At 42.8% G+C, this 15,747-nt stretch overlaps 2 long non-coding RNA genes across 4 annotated transcripts; one reads left to right on the top strand and one right to left on the bottom strand.

The window, feature by feature from the left end:
• Positions 1-120: 120 nt before the first annotated feature.
• LOC108641198 lies at positions 121-12,106 on the bottom strand. 3 transcript variants are annotated; one of them, XR_001921823.2, is made up of 3 exons: positions 11,750-12,106; positions 4,633-4,779; positions 121-492 (listed from the first exon to the last, which is right to left on the bottom strand). It is a non-coding gene; the product is annotated as an uncharacterized LOC108641198 (long non-coding RNA). The 3 variants fall into 3 exon arrangements; XR_003916167.1 differs by having other exon boundaries at positions 121-401; XR_003916166.1 differs by lacking the exon at positions 121-492 and adding an exon at positions 3,612-3,811.
• LOC108641199 lies at positions 8,042-8,731 on the top strand. The gene is made up of 2 exons (XR_001921824.1): positions 8,042-8,299; positions 8,494-8,731. It is a non-coding gene; the product is annotated as an uncharacterized LOC108641199 (long non-coding RNA).
• Positions 12,107-15,747: the final 3,641 nt, after the last annotated feature.

Genomic DNA, 15,747 nt, shown 5'->3' with positions numbered 1-15,747 from the left:
AGACACCTGCTGCTAGAACAGATTGCTGATGTGTTTCAGGCCATGCGTTCAATCACTTAGAAGTTAAAGTAGTAACTGGTGTGTTGTTCCACCCTGTATTACTGTTGAGGTATGATTCCATCACATTATTTCCATAGCGATCATTTGGTATTTTGTACACAGGACAGATAGTTGCACACAGTGTGAGTTCTATTCAGCACATGCTGTTGGATTTTATTCACTGAATGCTCTTTGCAACATTGCTGATGCTTACATTTTTAGTCCACCTGGAACTTTCTCTGACTCAGTTTATCCAATTGCTTGTTCATTGTTTTCTTCCTTGTAGTTTGTACATATTCCTCAGAGGAATCAATATTGATCTCTAGATCTGCGGACCATGTTAAATCTTCCATCATCTGGACCTTGATGAAGACATTGAAACTTTTAACTCCTTGATCAGTGCTCTGATGAAACACAGTATTTCAGGCTTTCTCAATTTTTCTACTTTGAGAGCTTTACAACAGAATAATAAAATAGTCATTAGAGCAGCAGTAGAGTTTAAGTGTCAGTGTCACTGGAATGAATTCACTCTCTTGGGTAAAGTTTCCATGTGAAGCGCCCTTCAAAGAGAATGGAGCTGAGCACTACTCATTTTAGATTTGAGAATTTGGGGCTGTGATCAGGTCAGGTAACAAGGCACTTTATTAGGTGAGTTATTTAAGGGCAGGGTTCTGCAGAAATATATGACACTATATCTGAAAGAAATTAATAGCTAAAATGTTTTTAGAAGAGTTCAGTGTTTCTTTTGACTCTTCATGCTTTAGTGAAAATGTTATCAAAATTTTGTTTTAGCATTGACAATGTCGAAATTTTCTAGTTGTTTTGACATCACAGAATCATTTAGGTTGGAAAAGACCTCCAAGATCATCAAGTCAAATTTTTGACCAATCTCCACCTTGTCAACTAGACTGTAGCACTAAGTTCCACATCCAGTTGTTTCTTGAACACCTCCAGGAATGGTGACTCCTTCGTAGGCAGCCATTTCCAGTGCTTTCCATAAAGAAATTCTTCATAGTCCAACCTGAATCTCCCCTGGTGCAGCTTGAGGCTGTCTTCTTGTCCTGTCACTAGTTGACTGGGAGAAGAGACCAATCCCCACCTTGCTATAACCTCCTTTGTAGTTGTAGAAAATGATAAGGTCCCCCTGAGCCTCCTTTACTCCAGGCTTAACACCCCCAGCTCCCTCAGCCACTCCTCATAGTGCTCTTAACTCTTCACCAGCTTTGTTGCTCTTCTCTGGACACACTCCAGTACCTCAATGTCCTTGAATTGTGGGGCCCAGAACTGGACACAGAACTCAAGGTGCTGCCTCACCAATGCTGAGTAGAGGGAGGTGATCACTGCCCTGGTCCTTCTGGCCACACTATTTCTGATACGAGCCAGGATACCATTGGCCTTCTTGGCCACCTGAGCACACTGCTGGTGTATGTTCAGATGGCTGTCGACCAGCACTCCCACATCCTTTTCTCCTGGGCAGCTTTCCAGCACTCTTCCCCCACACTGTAGAGCTGTATGGAGTTGTGATCCAAGTGCAGGACCTGGCACTTTGCCTTACTGAACCTCATAAAATTGGCCTCAGCCCATCAATCCAGCCTGTTATACTCCCACCCAATTTAGTATTGTCCATGAACTTACTGAGAGTACACTCGATTGCCTCATCCAAATCATTAGTGAAGATATTAAACAGGACTGGGCCCAACACTAACCCTTGGGGAACACCACTAGTGAGTGGCCACCAACTGGATGCAGCATCATTCACCACCAGTCTCAGGGCCTGGCCATCCAGCCAGTTCTTCAACCAAGCAAAGAACTGTCCAAGCTGTGGGCTGCCAGCTTTTCCAGGAGAATGCTGTGGGAGACAGTTTCAAAGGTTTTACTGACATCCAGGTGGACTACATCTGCAGCCATCCCCTCATCCACTAGGAGGGTCACCTGGTCGTGAAAGGAGATAAGGTTGGTCAAGCAGGACCTGCTTTTCCTAAACCCGTGTTGGCTGGGCCTGATCCCCTGGTTATCCTGTACATGCTGTGTGATTGCACTCAAGATAATCTGTTCCATAACCTTCCCAGGCACCAAGGTCAGGCTGACAGGCCTGACCTCCTTCCCTGGATCCTCCTTCTGACCTTACTTGAGGATGGGCATCACATTGGCCTACCTCCAGTCATTTGGGACCTCCCCAGTTAGCCAGGACTGATTATAAATGACAGAGTGGTTTGGTGAGCTCTTCTGCCAGCTCCCTCAGTACCCTCTCATGAATCCCACCTGAACTCATAGACTTTTGAGTGTCTAAATAGTTCAGCAGGTCACTAATGACTTCCTCCTGGATTATACAGGGGTTCTAATCTGCTCCCTGTCCCTGTCTACCAGCTCAGGGGGCCAGCTGCCCTAAGGATAACTGGTCTTACTGTTAAAGACTGAGGCAAAGAAGGCATTAAGCCTTTTTCTCATTCTTGCTTCCAATGTTCCCCACCATGTCCAATTAAGAAATTTTCCTTGGCCCTCCTTTTGTTGTTGATGTATTTCTAAAAACCACTTTTTATTATCTTTCTCAACAGTGGCCAGATTGAGTTCTAGCTGAGCCTTCACCTTTCTAATTTTCTCTCTACATGACCCAACAACATCCTTGTACTCTTTCTGAGCTTTCTGCCCCTTCTTCCAAGGGTCATAAACTCTTTTTTTCCTTGAGTTCCTGCAAAAATTCCTTGTTCAGACAGGCCAGTTTTTTTCCCCAATGGCTCATCTTTTGGCACATAGGGATGGGCTTCTGCGCCTTTAAGATTTCCTTCTTAAAGTATGTCCAGCTTTCCTGGACCCCTTTGTTATTAATGACTGCTTCCACCTGCTGGAAGTCCAAAGTAGATGTTCTGTTGACCCCCTTCCTTAATTTCACCAAGAATTGGAAACTCATCATTTTGTCATCGCTATGCTCAAGATGACCTCCAGCCCCCCCATCTCCCAGCAGCAGGTTTCTTCTCTCTCTGTTTGTAAACAGCAGGTCTAATGTGGCATCAGCCCTGACAGGCTCACTTACCAGCTGTATCAGGAAGTTATCTTCTACACAGTCCAGGAACCTCCTAGACTCCCTTCTCTCTGCTCTGTTGAGTTTCCGGTAGACATCTGGCAAAGCGAAGTATCTCACAAGAACAAGGGCTAGGGATCATGAAACATCAGCCAGCCTCATTCAGAATACTTCATCTGCCTCTTCATTCTAGTTAGGTTGTCTGTAAAAGACTTCCACCAGGATGCCTACTACCTTGTTAGCCTTCCCCCTGATTCTTACCCATAGGCACTCAACCTTATCATCACTATCACTGAGCTCTGTACAGTTGAAACACTCCCTAATGCACACTTCTTCTAAAACAGCTCATAAGTTTTAATGGTTCAGACTCTGAATACAGGCAGAATTAGGCAAGTAAACTTATGAAAATTTTGTATTGCCATTTTATTTTTTTATGTTACATTCCCATTCCTTGACAACAAGAAAATATTTTAAAGTTCTGTTTTAACTCACACTACAAAAACTAGTTATTAAAAAGCTAGTTATTTTCCTTCAGAAAAATAATATATCTTACAATTTAAAATAGGCAATATTAAATAATAATGTAAATTATATGCTTTTTTAAAAGTTGCACTTAACTTGATTAGGCCAAGTAGAAGAGTGATTGTAGGGCATGGAATTCCAAGTTCTACTTCATTATATATCCAGTAATGAGCACATCAGAGTTCAGAAGATGCATGGGGATGGGAAGGCACTAGGAAGGGCAGACTGGATCTAAAAGAGAAGGGTTATAAATCTGGAATTTAAAAAGCCCTGTGAGTTCAACAGTAGACTTATACAGGGTTAAGATGTCTGTGCCATGAAGTCTGAGTCACAGAGACTTTGATCTCTTTTGTTGATGATAAAACAGAAAACTGGCGACTTGGTTAGCTGTGAAACTCCTAATTGCTGAATGCGGCCATTTTAAAAGAATTAAATTATGACTGCAGGGTTATTGTGTTTATTTAGCGGAACTGAAATAGTCAGCAGCACATAAACATGATTTCTTTACTGTTGCTTATAGAGATAACATAGACTGTCCTTCCTGATTTTCATGAATGAAGAACAGAAAGAATCAGGTGCTAACGTTCCCAAAAAAACACTCAGGTGGTCCTTAATAGCACAAAAGTGTCATCCTTTCACCTCCAGTATCTGAAGGCAATATTGATGATAGGTGCAATTAGAGAGACTGCAGAGGAAATGCCTAACCATCTTCACGGCATGTCAAGGTGACAGCATCATGGTTTCTGGCACTCTCAGTTTTATACTAGAAAAGTTTATTAACTATAGTAAGTGTAAAAGAAATCTTTAGACTGGATATTAGTTCACCGAAAAAGAGTTATCAAACATTGGAACAGGCTGCCCAATGAAGTTCTTGAGTCACCATCCCTGGAAGTATTTAAAAGTCATGTAACCACTTAGGAATATGGTTTAGTGGTGGACTTGGAAGTGGTAGGTTAGCAGTTTAATATGATGATCCTAGAGGTCTTTTTCAACCTAAATTATTCTACAATTTAATACTTTAATATTACTCCATGGAAATGTGCTGCTTCTACCTATCATACGGAGAGCTACTTCCTATGCAAAAACTTCTGTGCAGTCTTTCAGTGGATTCTCTTGTTTCAGATGCTCTTGCTGATTTCAGATTCTTGCGGTGTTCTCCTACTGACAATCTAACATGAAAGGTTAGAAGTACTTCACACCTGTAGAATGGAAACACAGACAAATAGGATCCCACTCTTTTCAGTAGAAAGAAAACACATCAGGATGGAAGTATAAGCTTCACTTTTTCTTGCTTCCTGTCCCCAGCACCCTGGCATGCAATAATGGCAGGGAAGCAACTAATTTAACACAGACTTGAAACAGCTATTTTATTTAGACATTAGCAGGCAAGCGTATTGTAATTTTGTTACTATAAATAACATTACAGCATTATAGAAAAAAATGGCTTGCAAGGGGCCTCTAGACATCTGTAGTCCAACCTGCTTGAAGTGGATTTAACTACAAGCTAGATCGGGTTGCACAAGGTCCTGTCCATGTGATTTTTTAAAACCTCCAGGGGTGTAGATCTTACCATCTCTCTGGCCACCCTGCTTAACTGTTATAAGAGTGAAGAATCATTTTATCCTCTCCAGTCAGAATTTCTGTTGTTTCAGTTTGAGTCTGTTGCTTCTTGTTTAATTGTGCATCTCAAGAAGAGCTTGGCTCATTTTTCTCTATAAACCCCCTTAGATAGTTGAAGATAGGAATGAGATTTAGTCTTCTCTTCCTTTGGCTGGATAAACCCAGTTAGATTAGCCTCTCCCTGTATATATTATGGGTTCCCTTAGTGGCCTGTTCCTCCAGCTTGTCAACGTCAATGTGAATGACAGGCCTTTCATGTGCTCCTTGCAATTTTGTGTCATATGCCAACTTGCTTAGGATCCTTCTGTCCCCTTTTCCAGGTCATTGATGATGATGTTAAACAGTGTCAGCCTCAGTATTGACCCTTAAGAAATTCAGTTTAACTTGGCTTCCAGTTAGATGATTACTTGCAGTTAGTCACAGAGGAGTTGTTTGCCTTTGGCTGTCTGGTATAACTGAACCTCTTCCTATTTTACTTCTCTCTCTTCCTCTCTTTCTCTCACTCTCTATACAGATATGTATGTACACACACATACATTCTGCAGAATTATGAGTTTCTGTTACATAAATTGACAGTAAAGGAATTTGACACAGGTATGCTATTTTTTGCTCTTCTCTATTTTCACCTTTTTCAGGTTTTTCCTCTAGTGTAAGACATATCCAGACACACCAGTTGAACTATCTGCTGGGTTATCACTGCTGCATAGTATTCAGAGTCCTGAGAATAAATATATAGGAGTTTTTTCAGGTGAGTGTATTGCAGGATGCAAAAAGCTTTTGTTTCCTTTAGTCTAATGGACATTGTGTAGGAATATGGGAGAGTCCTTGTTCAGGGTGAAGATGATATATTCTTATCTCCCTTCGCAAGCTTTCTCCTTCTTTACTGTATTTTCTGAGTGCATATCTCTTCAATACTGTAATTCCTCTTTTTTAGATCTGGTTTGTCAGATATTGGAAAGCAGCTCTGTTACCACAGGCTACTCATCAATTCAGAGACACGCTTTCTTCTGATCATGAAAGTAACTCAGAGAGGGGCTTTGCTTCTTCATTCTGTTACCATGACATCAAAGACTTTTTCTGTATAATTTCTGAAGTATCATTCTTAGTGCCTCTTCTCAGTATTGGGATAACATCCAGGTGTTAAATTATCTGGCATTGGTGGTCCTATATAGTTTTACTTCATGCAGTGAATTCTTTTACTTCATTTCCTCAAAGAATGATAAGTGGTAGAGAAAGGAGGGTATACTGGTTGCAATGATCTATTTAAAATCCCTCACGATTAAACATTAAAATCTTTCCTTTTTAAAGAAAGCTTAATGTTATCATAGTAAATTGTGTGACACAACATTGGCAAGAATCCTCTTGTATTCTTTTTCTTGAAATTACATAAAGTAGGAAAAGTTGACTAGAAATCACAGAGATGTGACTTCTCAGTGCTAGATCCACTACATGCCAGCTGTACATGTGACAGATGCAATGGAGCAAGTGCCTTATGGTTAGAAGTGTAGTTAACTGAAAAATATATGTATGGTAAGCCAAATATGTTGGGTTTTGTGTGGACAGTGGAGATGCTTTGTGTTCATACTGGGCATCTTAGCAGCACTGATCAAGATTTTCCAGGCAGAACAATGGATGCTTGGAAACTTTGTAGCAAGATAGAGTTTATAGCTAAATTCTTCCCCCAAAATATGTTGCCTGCAGTAAGTGCATCAGAAGTTAGTTGCCGGGAGTCCTTTAGCGTAAAAGCCTGTGGTCCTACTTGCTTCCCTAAGGATGCCATACTAAAATAATACCTACTCTATACCTGCAGACTGGTGATCTGTGCTTAGTTCCTGGTAACACAATGTGCTGTCTTTAGGTGATGCACATTGCTACCTCATTTGCTGTTTTCCAAACTGTTGAGGAATATATCTGGTCTAGGTAGCTCATCTTGCAAGCTGCAGATTGAAATGCAGATTGGCACCAGAGACAAGAGGCTGTGAACTGCTGACCTTTCAAATAATGGCTGTGCCATGAATAAATTACTTCAATGAACTAGACATCTGAGACTCTGCTATGGGAAACCTGGGGTCAAACCGATAAGGAAACCTTGTCTGACTGTGTGAGTGGGGTGTGCAGGGAGTAAAGCCGGTTGGTTCACTGCCACCTGCTGTGAAGGGGCTTCGGTCCCAGCAGTTAAAGTGTCTGGTGTTGAGAGTGTGACTGCCAGTCTCACAAATGTTCACTGTGAAGTTTCCTTAAACACAAACCAGACAGCTTTCAGCACCTCCTTAGGCCTATGGGTTACCTGCTGCTTTCTTCCTCCTAGGACAGCAGAGCTGCTGCTTGCTGAAGGGTTCAAACCAATGTGCAAGTTCTTTGGAGCCCTGTGGGACTGGTCCACTATCTATCTCAGCAATGCATAGAAGGGAGCAGTTGCTGTAGGCCACCTCTCTTTGTCCGGGTAAAAGGGCTGTGTGGGGACTTCAGAACTTGTCTTCCATAAGTAGGAAGAACACTGTTAGGACCTGGGACACTGTCATAGTTTGAGCCACACCCCCGGGGGCCAGGGGGCTGGAAATGGTTGGTCCCAGCTGAGTTTCCGGTTAGGGGGCCAATCGCAGCTGGTTTTTTCGCTCTTGTGAAATTAGATATCATAACAGCCGGAAGTTGTTGGCAGAGTGTGAGAGTGTCTGAGAGAGAGAGAGAGAGAAGCCAAGGGGTGGCCAGGGGCCCCCACCAGAGCTGGATGCAGTGTGTGGCAGTGAGTGTGTGTGTTGTGAGGGAGAGACTCGCAACCATGAGGTGAGAGGAGGGAGGCCTCCAGCCCCCTATGCCAGGGGGGCCAGGCCCTCTTCCCCCGCCGGCTAGGCTGAGGGGAGCTTGGGACAGTTTATAACTAGACCGAGTACCCGTGGCCAAGGCTAGGGGGCTCTTTTTTCCTTCCTCCACTGCCCAGGGAGGCAGTGGTGTGGACATAAGGCTCGGTACTGGAGCCGAGCCAGGAGACGGGACAAAGGGTTTGGAGGTGCCCTACGTGAGTTTGGACGAGGGCAGCCAAAAACTGAAAGCTGCAGCAGCTAAGGAAGAGAGGAAGCCAAACCGGCAGGCTTTTTCTGGGTAAGGACTTTTGGTGAAAGCTATTTGGGGTAAAAAGACTGAGTGAGACTCAGAAGCCTGCAACCTGGAGAGTGAGAATGGAACATCTTACTCTCTGGGAGGAAACCTTCAAGAACCAGGGAAAAAGGACTCAAAAGCTGACTCCCTGGACCTTTTGTGATGAAAACCTGATGACGCATGTGTTTCCCTTGCAGCTCAGGAGGAGACCTCAGCAGGAGCTGAGGGCTGGTGGGGGTGCAAGAGACCCCTTTCCCAGATACCCCAATTAGAGAGAGACTTATCACTATCGCCTTGAAGACTTCTTCTTAAGTGATGTGGGAGGGTCCAAGGGGTGTTAGGGATTGTGTTAATATTGTGCATATAATTACTTTTTAGCTTCTGTAGTATTTATCGTGTATAGTAATAAATTGTATATAATCCCCTTCCCCCATACTGAGTTGTGCCTGTCTGGAAATTTCTCTTCGGTGTTGAGGTAAATTGGGGGAGGGGGGCTTGGAAATTCGAAAATGGATTTTTAGAGGGCTCAAACCACGACGGACACCAGGAGAAAGATCAGCTTTCAGGCAAGATCAGCTTGTGCTATGCACCTCAGAAGTCAGAAGTGGGTACAGAATTTCAACATCTGAAAAGTTATCTCTGAGGCTCCCTGCTGGGCCACTGTCTTTTGACTGACACTGACCATTCTGTTAACCAGTACCATGTTATTAGTACCCCGCTACTATGGTTTTTAGCTTCAAACTTGTTTGGATCAGCAGGGCACCCATACTTGGTAGTTTAAGTGCAATGTAACTTTTTTTTTTTTGATATTTTACTCTTTCAGTGCTGCCTCACCAGGACTCTAAATGATCTTTTATTTTATATCACCTTTCAAAGGTCAGTGCTCAGTCTATTTCCTCTGTCTGTGCTGTTCCAGATTTTGCAGACCTCTATCATATCCATAAACATACACACTCTTTTCCAAAAGGTTTATCTGATGTCGGGGTTTAGAAATGTAACAAGAACTGCTAGTATTTACAATATTAGGAATAAATAGGTGTTCTTGCAAAATTTGTGGTGTGGTTGCATTTGATGCTGAGTAGTGACAATTTACTGGTTGTTCAGTTGTTTAGTTATAGAAAAGTGCAATTTGCCCAGAAACAAAGGAACCATATAATGGGGGACACATTGTAGGCATGTTGGGAAGGCTGTAACCCCAGAGTACCTCAGCCAATGGGGAAACGGGGAGGGACCTGCATTTCAGGCAAGGGGATAAAAGAGGCTGTGACCTCTATCAAGTTGAGAGACTTCACTGGGGATTGTCTAGTGAACTCTCCCTTTTATTCGAATAAAAGTTTTAGTTAGCTCCTCTGTCTTTTGGACATTTTTGAGGCTCATAATAACAGAAACATAGATATAGATATATATATATATATATATATGTCGCTGTTGAGACAGCCAAAGCAACACAGAAACAGTCTTTTTCCAAAAATAGGACAGGAGAGGGATAGGATCTTTATTGCAACAGATCTCTGACATTTGTACTCCCCAGTGTAACATATATGTTGCATTATAATTGGTGTTTCTTCATAAACGTACCTCAGGATTGGCTGCCCTACAGCAAACTCACAATGATTCAGCATTTGCAGACTCACAGTGACTTGCTCTAGCAAGCTCATGGTGACTTTGCAGGAAGTTCAGGATATCAGCTTTTACAGTCCTGTCTTCCTTCCGACAGACCTGCTGTCAACCCCGACATATTTTTCAGAACAACAACATAGAAACTACATATAGCTGAGCCAAGTGATTTAAAGAAACAATGAAGGGGGGAACTGAGGCAGTCAGCCAGGCAACACCCAGTTACTTTTTAACCAAGTGCACTGACTTGAAGAAGTTCACAAGGTAATCACTTAGAACTTTGGGGGGCTTCAAAGAAGACCACCGAAGACCACTGAGGAAGACCCTCAGAGACCTTAAAAGGATATGCATATATGTTAATAAGTGTTGGGAAATTCCGTGAATATGTAACAGGAATGAAAAATGAATAATCATGTAACACTGACATATAAGCTGTAGTGAAGGGTGAATTTTGGCAAAATTATGACCAGTGCACCCAGTGCTGATTAAAGAATGCCTTATTTCTAAAACTTAGAGGTTTCTTTTAAGTGCTTCTTTTAGGCAACATATCTAAGTCATTCTTGCTTATGATCCCTTTTTCTTTGCCTTTTTCTGAACCTTTCCCTTTTCCTTTGTCCTCTGAGATAGAGGACCTGGACTTCTGTATAGTATTGATTGATTCTTACACTGTCTTGGTGTTATCTCTGTTTATTCTTTACTCCTTTCTTAGCAATGCTTAATAATTTGATTTGCTTTTTTTTCACACTATTGAGCATAAAAAAGACATTCTCATACAACTACCTGTTATAACTGTTGTAACAGCTTAGGGCTCTTTATTTCAAATGTGAAGATAGGATGGTTTATTCCCATATGCTCTGCTTCCATCTTTTTGCCCATATACCCAGTACCAAAGACTCTTCTGCTTGCAGTTCTTCTCAGCCTGCCATTGCCTATATTTCCCTAAATAACACTGTACTGTCAGCAGACTCTGACACTGCCATTTTCAGATCTTTGAGAAATATGTTGCACAGATTAGGTTCCAAAACATTTCCTTGTGGGACTCTATTGATGACCTCCTTTTACTGTGAAAATGGGCTATTGATTCCTACTGTAGATTCCTGCTATAGATTCCTATCTTTCAATCAGTTATTTAGTCCTGCAATTATTTATTTCTTGGCAGTCTAACTTTTGAGAGCTGATGACTGGCCTCTACAAATACCTTCCAGAAATCCCTGGTCAGGATTCCAGGATCTATCTCCCTTAGCCACAAGGGATTCATAAACGTTTCAGTGGAATTGTGAGGCAGTTCTTTACAAAAGCCATTATGACTCATCTCTATTACAACATCTTTATGCATATGCTTACTAATTCTGATCTATCTTACAGTTTTCATTAAATTGCCCGCTATGGACATCAGGCCTGTACTTTTCTAGATTTCTTATAGCATTCTTTTAAAATCAGCTTTTTAAAGTCAGCTATAGATGACACATCCCTGTCTTCTCCTACCAAAGCAGTTTTATATTATAAGTTTTTCAGGTGTAGCAGTTTGAGCCACATTAGAAATCCAAAATCCAATTTCCAGGCTTTCCCCCACCCCTTCCCACAATTTATCCCAACACCAGAGAGAAACTTTCAGGCCAGAGACTTTTATAGGGGAAAGGGAAAGTATATATATTTATTTACACAAATAAATATTATACAAACTAAAGGCAACTATATATATATATATTATTACACTTCTATCAGTCCTTTAAGCCCCTCCCTTTAACTTTAGTCCAGGAAGAGCCTTTCAAGGCTGGGAAATAACCAGTCTCTCTCTCGTGGGAGTGTTCGGGGCCCGAAACACTCCCTACCAACCTCAAGCTGTTTGCTGCAGTTTTTCTCCTCACGAAGTCCAAGAAGACAGCTTTGAGTCCTTTCTCCTCGGTCTGCTGTGTGACCTCTCTTTCTCAGTCTCATACCTCGATTCGTAGGCTGCTGTAGTGTAGCTTATCAATGTACGCGTCCTGGAATGTTGATTCCTCCTTCGGGTTTTTGGCTGTCCTGCGTTTAAATCACGGCAGAGACATCCTCTGGGCCTCTCTCTTCGGTCCGTCTCCAATTTTGCCTGGGATTCCTTTCCCTGGCTCTGAGCTATATTTAGCCCATCCACTTTGGCTCTGCTCCAGTGCTGAGCCTCTCCTCCACTTTACAGTGGAGAGAAAGAAAAGCCCCCCCTCCACAGCTTAATTGCAGAAAGGAGGGGGAAGAGGGCTTGGCTGCAAAGCCTGCCTCTCTCCTCTTACCTCAGGTGCTGTGAGTCGCATCCCTCACAAACATTCACTCTAAATGCTGCCTCTAACTCTGGCCTAGGCAGAGTTGGGGGCCGCAAGGCTCCCCTTCTCCCCCCCGGAGGGGGGAAAGAAGGAGCCCAGCCACCCCCTGGCCTTCTCCACCTACACACAGCGGACACCAACAGCAAAACACTGCCAGCAGCTTCCGGTGCTGTGTATATATGATTTTTAGCAGAAGTGAACAAGAACAAGTGGTGATTGGCTCTCCAGGGAACACTGCCCTGGCACCCAATCACCTCTGAGCCCCCGACTCTCAGGGGGGCCAATCTCAAACTATGACACAGGACATTTGTAGTTCACCTCTGAATTCTTTTAAAATTCCTGGGTATATACCATCTGGTCCTTGTGATTTATTACTATTAATTTTGCCTGTATGTTCCATAACCTATATATTACATACTGAATCTTTCAAGACATAACCCCTGGTGAATGCCCCTCTAAAAAAGAAGAGCTGGCTCAGGAATCCATATCTGCTGCAGTGAGCACAGATGTAAAGAATGAGTTTAGATTTTTGGTTATTTTCTCTGTATGCTCCTTTAAATTTCTTTTAATTTTCCTGGTGCTGCAGTCTGTCTGGAGATGTGCAGAGCCTGAAGTGTTTGAAAGGGATTTATTATTAGATTTTATGCCTTATGTAAGTTGTTCTTCAAACCCTTTTAGCCTGTCTCATGGTGTGGTTTACTTTTCATCTGTCAGAACTTTGGTTTCTATTTTCAATTTATGCCCAAATTTAGCTTTTGGAAGGATGCTTCTGAAAAGCTGTCCCCAGCAACAGACTTTTTTTTTTAAACTAAAGCACATGCTAGTGGACTTTTTTTTTTTTTTCACTTGTCTATAAGGGCTTTAGGTAAGGTAGGAAAGGACGAAAGAGAGAGAACATCGCTGTGTGCTGCAATTGACTGTGCCCACAGCATTCTTCCCTTGCCTTCTGGAGGTGTACACAGTACTGTATTAGATTATTGCTTCTGGATGCAGGGATTGCAACCCTAATGGCATCTGGAATTACCTAGGAACAGCTTCTTTAAAAACCAGGAATTCCAGGAAATCCTTTGCAAAAAAGGGTATTGTATATATGCAGAAGACTCATGCTGAACATCTAGACTTGTAATTTATTGGCTGTAGACCATTTCATCTTCCTCACCAGAATCTCAGCATCATGACAACCTTGCTGTCTTCATGTCAAAGCATGTCCTCAGTAGTCACTGACCCCAGTCACTGACTGGTTCTTAAAAATGACTATACAGTGATGCCAGCTCAGGAGTGAATATGTTTCTGTTAGAGATTTATCTTCTTTGGCATGCAAGCTGACACAGACAACAATGGCTAGGGTTTCCCTTCCTTCTGCTTCTCTACCTCATCTCCCCCTCTCCCTTGAAGGCAAGGCTGTTTATAGGCATCCCTGCTGCCAAAGACATCTATGTAAGAGACCTGAGTACATCTCTCCCATGCGCCTTCCCCCCACCCTGGGAGTTTGTCTGGATGAGTTCAGCATCAACTTTTGTAAGTAGCTCTCAGGCCTTGAAAAACCTCAATAGGTGTCTGCCCCTTGCTCTTTCCCCTGCTGCTTTAAAATACCTGCTCTTGTCCTTTCCTCCTGAACTATGTTGCAGATATGCTTGTGTCTACCCTCTCTAATCCTTGCCTGCTGGCTTGACTTCTGCCTTGAGCTGCCTTGTCATTACAGGCTCGCATAGCAACCTGACCTGCTGCCTGGGCTGTTGGTGAACTTGCTTCTTGCTCAGGTATTGTGGAATTTACTGACTCTCAGCTCCCAGTTCTACTTTACATATGGAGCATTCTGTCCCTGCTACTTCCTGACAGGCATACTGGTCAGATGGAAAAAAGCAGCTACTGAAAAAAGAAATGGGTGATAAATGGCAAAAAGATGGGGAAATAAATATTCAAGCATGACAAAGTAGAAACAAAAAACATGTTTTAAGAGAAGGTGTATGATACAGTGGGGAGATCTTTGTCCTACCCTTGAGCTGAAAAGAAAAAATTATAAGGAAAAGATAGAAAGACTATTTTTGCCAAACTAAAGAAGAAAATAAAATCACATGCGCGTACAGAAACGTTAGGCAATTAAGTTAGGCTATCAGGAGTGGATGGAATTGTCCCAATGCAATTTAAGACAGGAAAGGAAAAAAAAAGCAGAACTGTTTAGATAAAAAGGGAAAACAGAGAACAAAGGAAGACCTGTATGGACCTAATAATTGGCAAATGTGCAGCAGAACATACAGGTGAAAATCCCTATAGTACTTTCCAGACAAAAACTGGTTTCTTGGTGGTAACAAAAAAAGAGTGTGGATGCTGAAGTGGTAGTACTGTGGTATTCATGAAAAGCAGTGTTAAACATTTTTAGTAGTTCTATGTGAATATTATGGACACATCTTTACAGTAGTTACAGAGAAGTCTATGGGAACCAGAGGACTATTGCAAGTTTCTTGACAGCAGCTGGAAAACCATGTGTCTCTGAAGGGATGCCACTGCTGCATACCTTTCTTTGCAACTTTAGATGATCACCATGTTTACATATAGTAAAGCACTTCAAACACACTCAAAATGCATGGCAAAACATGTAGCATCGTCATAAGGGCGTTGCTATACTGGTTTGCAAACTTCCTCTGCAATGTCAGGAGTCTGGGGTGCATTTCAATGGCTAGTGTTTCTGCAATAAGCCCACTGGTTCTTTAAGGGCTTTAAAGTCGTGAACTTTGCCGACTAGGAGCAATAGAGCTATGCAGCAAATGGAACTTCGAAGGGAGACTTTCACCAGGAGAGTGTGGAGGTCAAAATGCAGACAGACTGCATGCAGCAGTGCTCCTGAGGTGCCATTCTTCAGAGCTGCTGATGCTATAAAACTGTGAACTTTCTCTGCAGTGTCTATAAAGATCAGCAGCTCTGTAAGGACTCCGAAATGTTCAGTAGATGTACTGTAACCATGGCACTGCAAACCTCTGCAGGGAGGTTTGAATCATACAATGGTTAAACACTGGTGCTGAAACCCGCAGTATGATGAATCATGCAATTCTTATGGAGTATTTGTAGCTGGAGCATAAGATTTGTCTGCAGCACCAGCTGGAGTATGGGAATTCTTGTGTGGGCTTTTTGGGATGACACGTGTGTGTCTCTGTCACCTCCTTTAAGCAGTTGCATGCAAGATGCAATAGACAGCCTGATGACACATCCCTGCTTTCTATCTTGTGGCTACAGAAAGCACCTCTTTGCACTGAGACAGCGACACTAGCTGTCCTGAACCCACCCTCCTGCTCTTGGCCCGCTTAGCCGGGGTCTAAACGCAGCAGGCAAGCCGATTGCCAAACAAATGATGAATTTATTGCCAGGGCTAGCATTTCTTTGTCGCTGTTAGTTTTCCTTTCTTCCTCCTTTGCAGTATCACAGAAGGCTTCCGATTTCCAGCTCTTTCCGTCGGCCGGACACGCAGCACCCCCCGCTCGGCACCGGCTGGTCTCAGGGCCCCCCCAGCGGGTGCTGCCCCCGCGCCCCGCCCCGCCCCGTCCC

Source organism: Manacus vitellinus, unplaced genomic scaffold (assembly GCF_001715985.3).
Source record: "Manacus vitellinus isolate BGI_N305 unplaced genomic scaffold, ASM171598v3 scaffold_55_pilon, whole genome shotgun sequence".
NCBI lineage: Eukaryota > Metazoa > Chordata > Aves > Passeriformes > Pipridae > Manacus > Manacus vitellinus.
The sequence above is the reverse complement of the archived record's forward strand: the minus strand, read 5'-3'. Positions and strand labels throughout refer to the sequence as shown.